The following is an 11,363-nucleotide window of genomic DNA, read 5'->3' as shown; positions in this document are numbered from 1 at the left end:
GGCGAAAAAGGCGCAGGTCCGCAACTGTACGTAGGTCGGGGGGTAGGTCATTCCAGAGGGCAGGAGCTGCCACAGAGAAGGCTCTCCCCCTGGGGGTCGCCAGCCGGCATTGTCTGGCCGACGGCACTCTAAGGAGGCCCTCTCTGTGGGAGCGGACTGGTCGAAGGGAGGTGTTTGGTAGGAGGCGGTCTTGCAAATATAAACTCCAGGTAATGAATCCTAATTGTAACAGTAAGGTCTTAGCCCAAAGATGTCATAGCAAAATTTAATTGAATCCAATTCTTTATTTTCTTAAACCTAATGGACAAAATCTAGCCAAATTAAAGCTGTAAACTTCTATCCCACTAGATATACCTTGAGGGATTTTGGAGTGTGGTTACCGTGAACCTTTTCCCCCTCCCATATCCATCTTGTTCCTCTCTCTATATTCAGAAACTCCATATTGCCCAAACTCTCCCCACATATAACAGGTGCACATTCCATCACAGTAACATATAACAAGTTCTGTACAAACTGATTTGGGGGATCTCCTGGGTTTGGGAGCTGGTCTGTCTTAAGGAACCCCATTGAGTCATCCTTAGATTAAAGTGGCACCATCCAATTTTTGGCCTTTGCTAATTGGGAGGCCGAACCTTGCATCACTGCCTGAGAAGCTTAATTTAGTAAAAGAAAAGCACCTTGTGGTTGTGAACAGAAACTGATTTGTTACTATTTTTTCTCTATTTAACTTACAGAAATTGAAATAACAGACCCTTGTATCAACCTTCACCATTTTACAAATGATTTTGAATGAACATCAGATAATTGTGCTAAATATCTACCCCATATCCATCCCATTCAAATTAGTTAACTGGTCCCTTGAATAACACTTCATCCCGCCTTCAATATTCACATGCTTCAATCAAGTTGTTTCCAGCCTCTTCCAGCATCCGGCTCTTTCAGCTGAGATGCTTATTGGATTTTATCCTGTTTCTACAACAGCTCTCGTTGCTTGTTGTATTTCTTTCTTTGACTCTTTATTCTCTAGTTTCCTTCCTCTTCTTTATTTTCTGGTTCATTTCTTCTGACTTTCATTTCTCTTCTTCTCAAACCACTTCCCTCTAATTTGTCTCATTATTTTTCCACACTTTCTTTCTGGCTTCCTCTTTTCTTACCATTTGTGTCCCCTTTTTTTCTTCCTCCCTCTTTTCTTCTCTTCACATATTATCTCATCTCAATCTTCTTTTCATGCTCTCAAGGCGTACAGTACCCAAGGCCAGCCAAATTATTTTGGCATGTAAAAAAAAAAAGATAGTTTTGCTATTGTTATGCCCCTTACTGGCATTAAAACATTGACCATTTTCCATTATATGACATCCAAAATCTGTTTCAAAGTGCTTGGTTTATTTTAATGATTGCTAAATGGAAGGATCAGCCCTTGTAATACTTTCAGTATTGATTGTCTGTCAAGTAAGAATATAGTACCTGAATAAAGTCCATTTCTTTCCTTCTCCATCCTATAAAGGCCAGGAAGAAGGGCCACAAAAAAAACACTTTACAACACTTCTGTAACTGAAGAATATGAGTTATACTGAAGGATCTCTAGTCTTTCTGCCTCTAGATTTTGCTCTTAACTCCCTGTATTTTATATATATAATAAACTCCAAGTCAAGGCAAAGGACATTTCAGTGTTAGGAATGGAATCCCCATTTTTCCAGTTATCTTCGGAGATGTCCAAGCATCTAATTTTTTCATTTTATTTTGTTACCTTTCAGTATGATGTAGACCAACATTGCCCTCTGCTGGCAATTTCTTATCATTTCATATTGCATAAGAAAAACGAAATGCAACTAAAACGTCCTACTTAATTCCTGCTTGCGTTCCTCTAAAAATATATACTTTGGGGGAAATAATCAGGTACCAGCTGCTGCTAATAGCATGCCATCATTCCCTTTGTTTTCATTAGAGATAATAATAGATAGATAGATAGATAGATAGATAGATAGATAGATAGATAGATAGATAGATAGATAGATAGATAGATAGATAGATAGATAGATAGATAGATAGATAGATAGATAGATAGATAGATAGATAGATAGATAGATAGATAGATAGATAGATAGATAGATAGATAGATAGATAGATAGATAGATAGATGCAGGGCTTTTTTTTCTCATAGAACGCCCAGAATGGAGTTCCGGCACCTTTTTTGGATGGAACCTTATAGGGTAGGCAAGGCGGGTTGTATGACGTGTGTGACTTCCGGCACCTTTTTTTTTTTTTAGAAAAAAAGCACTGGATAGATGTAGATGTAGATGAGAGATGACAGGCAGATAGACAGGCAGACAGACAGACAGACAATCTTTATTCTTTAAATACCAGGTAGGGCAGGCAGGGAATCTGTCAGGTGCCAAAGAATTATCACTTCAATTGGAAAGTATGGATGATCAAACTTTAATCTGGACTCAAGTCCATTTTTATTGAGCTTTATTAATTCAGCAATAATAGAGAGATGAAGAGGAAGATTCCACCATTCCTACAAAAACAGACTTAATGTATAGTAGACCCCATTGGGCCTTACTTCAGAGAAAGTAGTGCCAAAACTACTTTACTAAACTCATTAATGGGTAGTTTGGATTCTAAACATGTCAGTTCCTTCTAATTCTATTGTCATGACTTTGAGTTCAGTCCTCATAATAGAGAATGCTACTACAGGTTTCCTTTTGGCAACTTTCCTTAAATACAGCTTAAAGAAACTCATCATAGTAGCATGCAAGAAAAATACAATAGTTGTTAGGTAAGAAAAACTGCTTCAAGGAACCCTTATAGGCAGGTAATTGTCTTAGTCATAGGATGGTCTATTTTTAACAGCTAATGAAAGCAGACATTTTTTTCATAAGTTTCAGTGGTTCCAATTATCGCAATGGTGTTCAATTGTATATTTTACTTCTAATTTTTCAGAGAAAGAATCCCATTGCACATTTTGTCAGCAGTCTTAGAAAGTACTCTGGAGGAGCTACAAATAAAGGTCTCTGCTTGCATGCCATCAAATTTCAGCAGGAGAGTTTGAGATATCAACCCTCCATCTGAATTTCAAGAGTAGAGACAATGTGGATCCAGTCCAGAATGTACAACATATGACTTGCAGTTTGACTTGGAACTATTTAGAAAGAGGAATTTAAATCTAGCATATTCTGGCTCTGCCGGAGCTCACAGGAAAGGCTGGTATAACAGAAGCAGCAAAAGAAAGTCTGCCAAAATCATAACCTGGATTTTCTCAGAAGTTATTTTTTTCTTCTCAACTTCCATTTTATGTTTTATTTTCAGGTGGCTTGAGAATGTATTTCAGGTTTCTTGTGATGGAGTTTTGAACTTAGTTTATTGATGAAGGTAGAAAAGATGCTGCTGCTGTGTTGTTGTTTCCTGCAACACAACTTTCCATTATGCTAAAGCCTCCCTCACTGAAACCTCCCATGGTTTCAGTCTAAAACTGCTTAATGGATAACATTTTCCATGGTTTGTGCTGTCTGAAGCAGGGGAACCCAGAAAAAAGGAAGAAGAAGAGGAAGAAGAAACATTTTCTTCCCTCAAATTGTTGCTTTATCATATGGCATTAAATAAAACATCTTGGAATAGTGATGTCCAATGACTTCCATTTTGGAATCTGTACTGGACCAGTTCATTTTCTGTTTCATTTTTACTACAGGTTTACTATAAATACAAAAACAGATGAGGGAAAAGTTAACTTCCTCAAGAAGTAAAGTGGATGTCCTCAAAGCCACATATCTTGCTCAGAAAGTCCAGTGATGAATGTTTTTGTGACTCCCCTCCCTTCCCCTTAAATAACCAGCCATATGTGTGAACAATGGTCTATTATTACCTTGACAGAAGCATTTGCCAGAAGGACAAGCAATCAAGGCAAGAGTATGGTGCTCATTTAAATTAATTTTGTGTCTTTTCCCTAAAAATGGAAAAAATCAATCTATTCCATCTCAATTGTAGTCAGATAAGGAAAGATTCTCCATTCTTCTCTAGTTGCAAGTAAATCAGTTGCAAGTAAATAAGAGGGGAACAAAAATGAGCCTGCAAATAGGAAAGAAGGTTGACTTCAGACAAGACATAGCATTTTTTAAATCAACTAACCTTAACAAACCATAATCATAATGCATTCCAGATTTGAAAATACATGTTGGATTATAAACCCCATCATAATTTGGATTAATTATGTATTATGCTTTTTTAAAACTTCTCTTTTTCAAGGGCCTATTTTCAATCCTCAAAACAATGACAGGATTCCAAAGTAATTTAATGCAATCAAACTTTAGTGGCCTCCTTTTTCAAGTATTGAAGTTTTGAAGAGGCAAAATGGGTGGCTTTTCAAAGATTTTTCCATTGTGATGTCAAAGAACAAAAATGGTGCAAAACTGATAAGGTATTCACTTTTGCCCTTTGGTGCAATTTCCAACCTGGCCCTTCAAAAAAACTAAATACCTGGGCTACATTTAACCACCTCTGCTCAGCAATGGCCATGGCCTTTGCAGCTCTCAGAAGCCAGTTCAAAACCCAGCAGAAAGAATTGCCTATTTCTCTCCAGCAAAGGAAAAACTTTTCTTAAAGGTCTCTACTACCTGCACTTTTTCTAACTCATCAAGCATAGAACAATCTTCATGTTTATATTAGACTAGAAGGTGCCAATCATTCTTACACTTCAGTAGACCATTCCTTAGTTGTGTTGGATTGGACGTACAGTATGCAGAGGTTTTTCAAACATTGTTAAGATACTTACTAAATCCACTCTGAATATAATCAAATCAGATCTACCTTGCTGGTTATTCTAGATATTAATTCAATAGTTTTCCTCTTTTGGAAAGCAGGAAATTTCCAAATTTGGTTCCTCCCTCCTTTCTATTTAGCAAAATATTTTCCTAATTTCTTCAGGATAGATTCCTTTTCACTGGGACTACCGGCTTGGAAATATTTAATTGGTAGATTAATCAATTTATATTTTTATAAATTTTAATGTTCATCCTAAATGAAGGTGCCACAGTTGAAATAGTCAGGCATGGCCTATGAATTTAAATCTTGGGGGGAGGGGTTCACAGAAGCATGTTATTGTAATTTTGATTAGAAAAGCAAAGATTACAAATAGGTTTCCATCCAATAATAGCTAGCAGCTCTTGTTTATTATCTGCAGGGATAATTTGAAATGCTTTTAGAGGGACTTGTTTCATGAGGTGTGCTCATTTTGTTTCTCATTTGTTCACGTTCTTCTTTCTGTTTCAGAAGAGGGTGAGCTAAAACAGTTTCTGATCTTTAAACTATTTTATAGATATGGAAGTAGAGAAAACATTGAGTGGGGTGTGCGGGGGAGGATGTTAAATATTTCCTTCCCTAAAAGGAAAAGGGAGCATGATGATGGATTTTAAAGGAATATATTTAACCGAATTCTGCTGTGATTGATAGAATTGCAATCAATATCTTAGCAAGCTACTGTCACTGTCTACAGTTCCTCTGTTTGAATTGCTATTGCATCATAATGCAGCATTCCAGAGGCATCCTTTAGAAAGAAAAATTGAAGTATTCTCCTTAACCTTCCATGAACCATTCAAATAGCAGCACTTGGAAAATAGTAATCTGCCGAGCCACTAGTTAAGGCTCCAATGTCACAGGGGATTGACATATCCTGTTCAATTATAGAAAAGAATTTGCACTTAAACAAAACAAAAACAACCTTATCTTGTGCTTAGAAGTTTTCTCTCTTTTTTTGAAAATAGCAATTTCTACCTCCTTGCATACTCCTATTTATTTATTTTGTGTTTATTTGTGTGACTTTATACCACCTCCATTGCAAAACTAGGGTACATCATATATCAGCAACTAGAACGATACAATAATGCACTCACATGAAATTATCACATACAATGCCAAACAATTTGACCACCAACATTCATTTGCAGTGTAATATTCTGTACCAGTGTTCTCCAGAAAAAAAGCTGTTTTTTGAAGGAAAGGCTATTTCTCACAGTTTAAGTTCAACACAATAGAACAAAAACAACTATGCTTCTTTGTGAGAATCAGAAGTAAGAAAAATCTATATTCTGAAGATATTTCTATCAAAACACTCTGGAGTATTTTAAATAAAATGTGATTTGTAGTTTTCCTACATTATATCAAAATGCTGTTATTTAATAAGATAAATAAAATAAAATAAGAATTTATTTACATTCATCAATTAAACAGGGGAATAGCTATATCACTAATAAATCTTTATTTAGTAATGCATTTATCCATGATTGCATTTGCATTTTTCCTTGTTGAAAGATTTGCAAAAATGTATTTAGAGACACTTTTCCATAGTCTCAAAGCAAAATCAACATACTCTTCTAAAATATGTATTTCATTCAGTCATTTCCACCCACATTAAAATGATATATTTTCACCAACATCTTTTCTGTAATGTGGTGACCAAAACTGAATGCAGTATTCCAAGACCACACCTGTTGAGACTTTGGAAAAAGTGCAAAGAGCAACTAAAATGATTAAAGGCCTGGAGACTAAAACATATGAAGAATGGTTGCAGGATTTGGAGAAAACATGGACCAGGGGCGATATGTTAGCAGTATTCCAATATTTGAGGGGCAGCCACAAAGAAGAGGAGGTCAACTTATTACCAAAGCACCTGTAAGGCAAGACAAGAAACAATGGATGGAAACTAATTAAGGAGAGAAGCAACCTGGTACTAAGGAAAAACTTCTTAACAGTGAGAATAATTAACCACTGGAACAGCTTGCCTTCAGAAGTTGTAGGTGCTTCATCACTGAAAGTTTTTAAGAAGAGACTGGACAGTCACTTGTCTAAAATGATATAGAGTATCCTGCTAGAGTAGGGGGTTGGACTACAAGATCTCCAAGGTCCCTTTCAGCTCTATTCTGATTGATTTCCAGAATAAAGTTCCAAATCACATCACTAAATTTAGAATATTAAGTCTCCATAATGTCCAGGAAATATGTATTCCTTTGTTTTGTTTTTCTCTGCAAGTTTAAATGATGTAAATTAAGTACAGTGTTCTTGCATTTATTTTAAATAAATTATAATTAAATAATAAATTGTTTCCTCTGTAATTTATGTTTGCTTACATTGAAATTGATGTAATGGTTTTCAATCAAACTGGATTTCTTAAAAGTAAATTGTCCTGTGGTCAATAAAGCATAGGGATGAAGATTTAAGCATGGTTAGAATCAGTAAAAAAAAGCTTTAATCTGTATGCTAAAGAATACATTAAGACATATTAAAACTGTTAAAGACTCTGCCTATTGATACCAAGGAATACACATTAAGGGCAGAATTCAATAAAAAAGCTAAATATCTTTAAACTCATTCAAATAGACATAAACGAGTTAGAATCAGACTTTTTAGGCTCAATTTTGTTTAGACTAGATCCAGAAAAATTGACGTAGCAAATAAGTTGGGACTAACTTTCTTCTCCTATTTTGACCATTTATTTTTAGTCTGGGGGAGGATATTTATACATCATTTCTCTGTTGACTGAATGCATTAAATTCAAGGGAACTAAGAAACATAAAAATAATACCTGTGAAATTGGTAACTGAATAACAAACAATTAAAAAGAAACTTTAAAAACTATAAAAAGTAAAATGGAACAATAAAAAAACTTTAAAAGGTTATAAAGAAGGGGTTATAAAGAAATTATATGGAATTTCACAATCAGGGTGCTTTGAGAGCCTGAGTTTCATCAATCTATTATCTCTAAGTATAAGCATAAGAGATATAAAGCAGAGGCTTCAATGACTAGGAACAGATACATCTGTAATGAGACTTTCACTGTCCTTGGTGAACCAGTGATAAAGGAATTCCATTCTTGAAACAAGCACACATTTGCACTGAACTGAAACAATAATTCAGGACTGACAATACAGCACTTGCAGACCCCACTGATCACTAGATCCAAAAATACTGTATATACTTTTTTTAATTTAAAAAAAAACCAGAAATATCATCAAATCTTTGCTGATTCCAATGCTCTCGTAGGATTTAAGGGAAAAAAATTGGTGATATAATTTGCTCGCTCATTCGGACATAAGTGCCCTAAAAGAAAATTCTGGTGGCCTTAAAAGATTGCCAAGCAAAAATCAATCGGGTTTGTCAGAGAAAGTAGAGAAGGAGAAGGAATGGAGAATGAAATTGTGGCCAATCAACACACAGTAATCTTTTTTTTATTATTTTATAAAAATTATTGTGGGTAGGTCTGTACAGAGCTGTAACATACAAATAGTCCTCAACTCAAAATCATTCATTTAGTGACTGTTTGCATTTACAACAGCACTGAAAAAGGTGGCATACAACTGGGTTTGCACATATGACTGTTGCAGCATTCCCTTGATCATGTGATCAAAATGTCAGTGCTTGGCAACAGGCATGTATTTACAATGGTTGCAGCATCCCGGGATCATGTAGTGGCCATTTGCAACCTTACTAGGAGGCTTCTGAAACTATAGTCAATGATGAAAGCCGGATTCACTTAACAACCACCTGATTCACTTAACAACTGCAGTGACTCATTTAACAATTGCGACAAAAAAAGACTATAAAATCAGGCATGAGTCACTTAACAACCACCTCACTTAGCAACAGAAATTCTGGTCCCAATTGTAGTCATAAATCCAGGCTTTATCTATTGCACAGAGTTTCAGTCACAATCAACATCTTGACTTTACTTTATGGAAGCCTCTGTTATGGAGCCATGTATGATTCCTATAAATGATAATGGAATTAGATGATGGCATTCAATGAATTAACAACTGATGATGAAAGCATTCAGATAGTAGATTGATTTTACTGGGCTCAAGAACAGATAACAATAATCCATTGGAAAAATAATGAACAGGTTAAATTTAGGAGAGGAAAGCAATAAGCATCTTATCTTATCAGATAAGATGATAAAGGATAAAGTCATTTTTACTTACAACAAAGATCAGAATTCCCCAGTGGAAATGTATGTGGTTGTGAATGCTGGCTATTGAGAAAGATTGAAATTTGAATTACAGATCTGGACTTGTTACTGATAAGTTTGTACCATGGACTGCAAGAAGAACCAATAAAGGGGCCTTGAGAAAAAATAAAAACTAAAGACAGTTGAGACAATGATCAGCAAGCAGAAATTCATAAACTTTGGACATGAGATATAAGAAGGTGATGGACTACGGGTGGAAAAAGTCAGTTCTGCTTGGCAAACCTGAGAGCTGTAAAAGAGAAGCAATGGATAAGATGGATGGATATATCAGGCACATCCCTTGAATGTCCTTGGAAGAAATACAGAATGTCACAGGTATAGATAAAGTTAGAGAATATCTGCCCATACAATTACCAAAAGTCAGACCCAACTAGATGGTATCTAACTAATGTTGCTTTGCAGCACAGTCAGTTTCTTTCTTTCTTATTTATATACTTACAGGTTCTTATCTAAATGTGTGGTTTTTTTTTAAAACAAAAACTGACAGTTCAGGGAATGGAGCCTTTCTGTTCCAAACATTGCTTGCCCATGGCTGCAGCTATGTTAGTTATTTTATGGTGGGTCACTTCCATTCAAAGTTTAAATCTATTGGGGTTTTTTCAAGTATAGTTTGTAGAGCAAGGATGAAGACTTGATGAGAAATTGATAAATGCTGTGACAGAACATATATTTATAAAACTATCTATGAGAGGCTTAACAAGTTTGGGCTATACCATATTGTTTGATTCTGTTTACTTAGGATGGTATGTGAAGTCAGCCAACACTTTCAGGCATAGTGTAGCAATGTAGCACAGCTTTGTTGGTTTCAGGGGTGGACCGTGGTAAATATGAACTAGAGCAGCGGTTCTCAACCTATGGGTCGCGACCTCATTTGGGGTCAATCGACCATTTCACAGGGGTCGCCAAGCAAGGCTGTCTGCCATTTTCTTCCCCTTTTCCAGCGGGTGCCTTACCTCCCTTGGGCTGGGCCAGCTGGTGGTCGGCCTGCTCCGTCTCTGCCGCTTGCCAGCTATGCCTCAGCAGGTGCAGGGGGCGGAGCCACGCATGCGCGGCGCTCCTGGGCAGGGAAAGTCCTCGACTTACGACCGGTTGGGTAGTCCTCGACTTATGACCGGTTTAGTCCTCGACTTATGACCGGTTTAGTCCTCGACTTACGACCGGTTGGGGGTCACGGCATTAAAAAGGTTGAGAACCACTGAACTAGAGAGAAAACTCTTCCCAAATCACCCATTTCATTGGTTATGTAGCCCTCAGAAAGGTGTCTTATCCAACCTAGTTGCTGTGTCTTGATTGCCCAGAGAGAGTCCTTAGAAGGCCAACTCACATTGGTCTTAGAATTTTCTTAGAGTCATGGTTGTAGATTGATGGTTCAGATTTTGCACAATTATGGAGACCCTGAAACTTAATAAACTATTATAAGGCCATGAAAGTTTATGTAGACCTACCAAGATGTAGACATACCAATACTCAAAGGATTCCGTAAAAAGGAGTATTGTTTATTTATTTCATTTTCCTAACCAAAATAAAAACAGTCCTTCTTTTATACATTTACACTCCCTGAAACAAAATTCTGTTTTTCCACCTGCCAGTATAGTTACCAAAATAGAGACTTATTAAGGTCAATCATTATTCATGGTTTGCATCTCAGTAGAAAGTATTTCTCAGTGGAAAGGTTTTGATGAAAGAAGGGGAGATCTTCAAAGTGAGTATCCTCAGACTGGGAATTGAAATCACCCATAAGTGATGGAAATTACATTTTTTTAAAAATGGATCTAACTAGTACGGGCAAAGTGGGCTTATTATCAAAACGAGTTCCAGGTTTTCCTCCGCACATCTTGGCTGTTGAAACCTGTATTGTAGTGCACAGTTGGGGTGCCACAAACTTTGAGAATTCCTGTGAAGTACCAATTGAATTATAATTATTAGTTTTCTTTAAAATAGTCATAATTAAAAGTTATCCTATATATAATTAATACTTGGATTTTAATCTATATACCATTTTAATTATACTTAAAACTTGTTTTTAATTATTAAAATGAAAACTACAGCCCAATTAAATCATTAATTTTCTTCATGGGGATACACAAATCCATTTGTCATTTCAGTGGGAGATGTCACAATGTTGAAGGACCCCTGCCTTAAATAATGAGAAACAAGGTGTCAAATGAAAATTTTATGGAGGGGAGATATCAAATAATGTTTTCACAGTTTTTGTATACATAAAAGACAAATAGCAAAATATATAAAGAAAAGGAAGAGAAAAAATAAGAGGAAAAAATGCAAAAAACGATCCAGTTAAAATATAATAATTAAAGAAGTGACTTCTGCCCTTCTTTAGAGCAAATAAACT

The sequence above is a fragment of the Protobothrops mucrosquamatus genome, unplaced genomic scaffold (genome assembly GCF_001527695.2).
Source record: "Protobothrops mucrosquamatus isolate PMUCROS unplaced genomic scaffold, P.Mucros_1.0 scaffold_281, whole genome shotgun sequence".
Taxonomy (NCBI): domain Eukaryota; kingdom Metazoa; phylum Chordata; class Lepidosauria; order Squamata; family Viperidae; genus Protobothrops; species Protobothrops mucrosquamatus.
Note: the sequence above shows the minus strand (reverse complement) of the source record.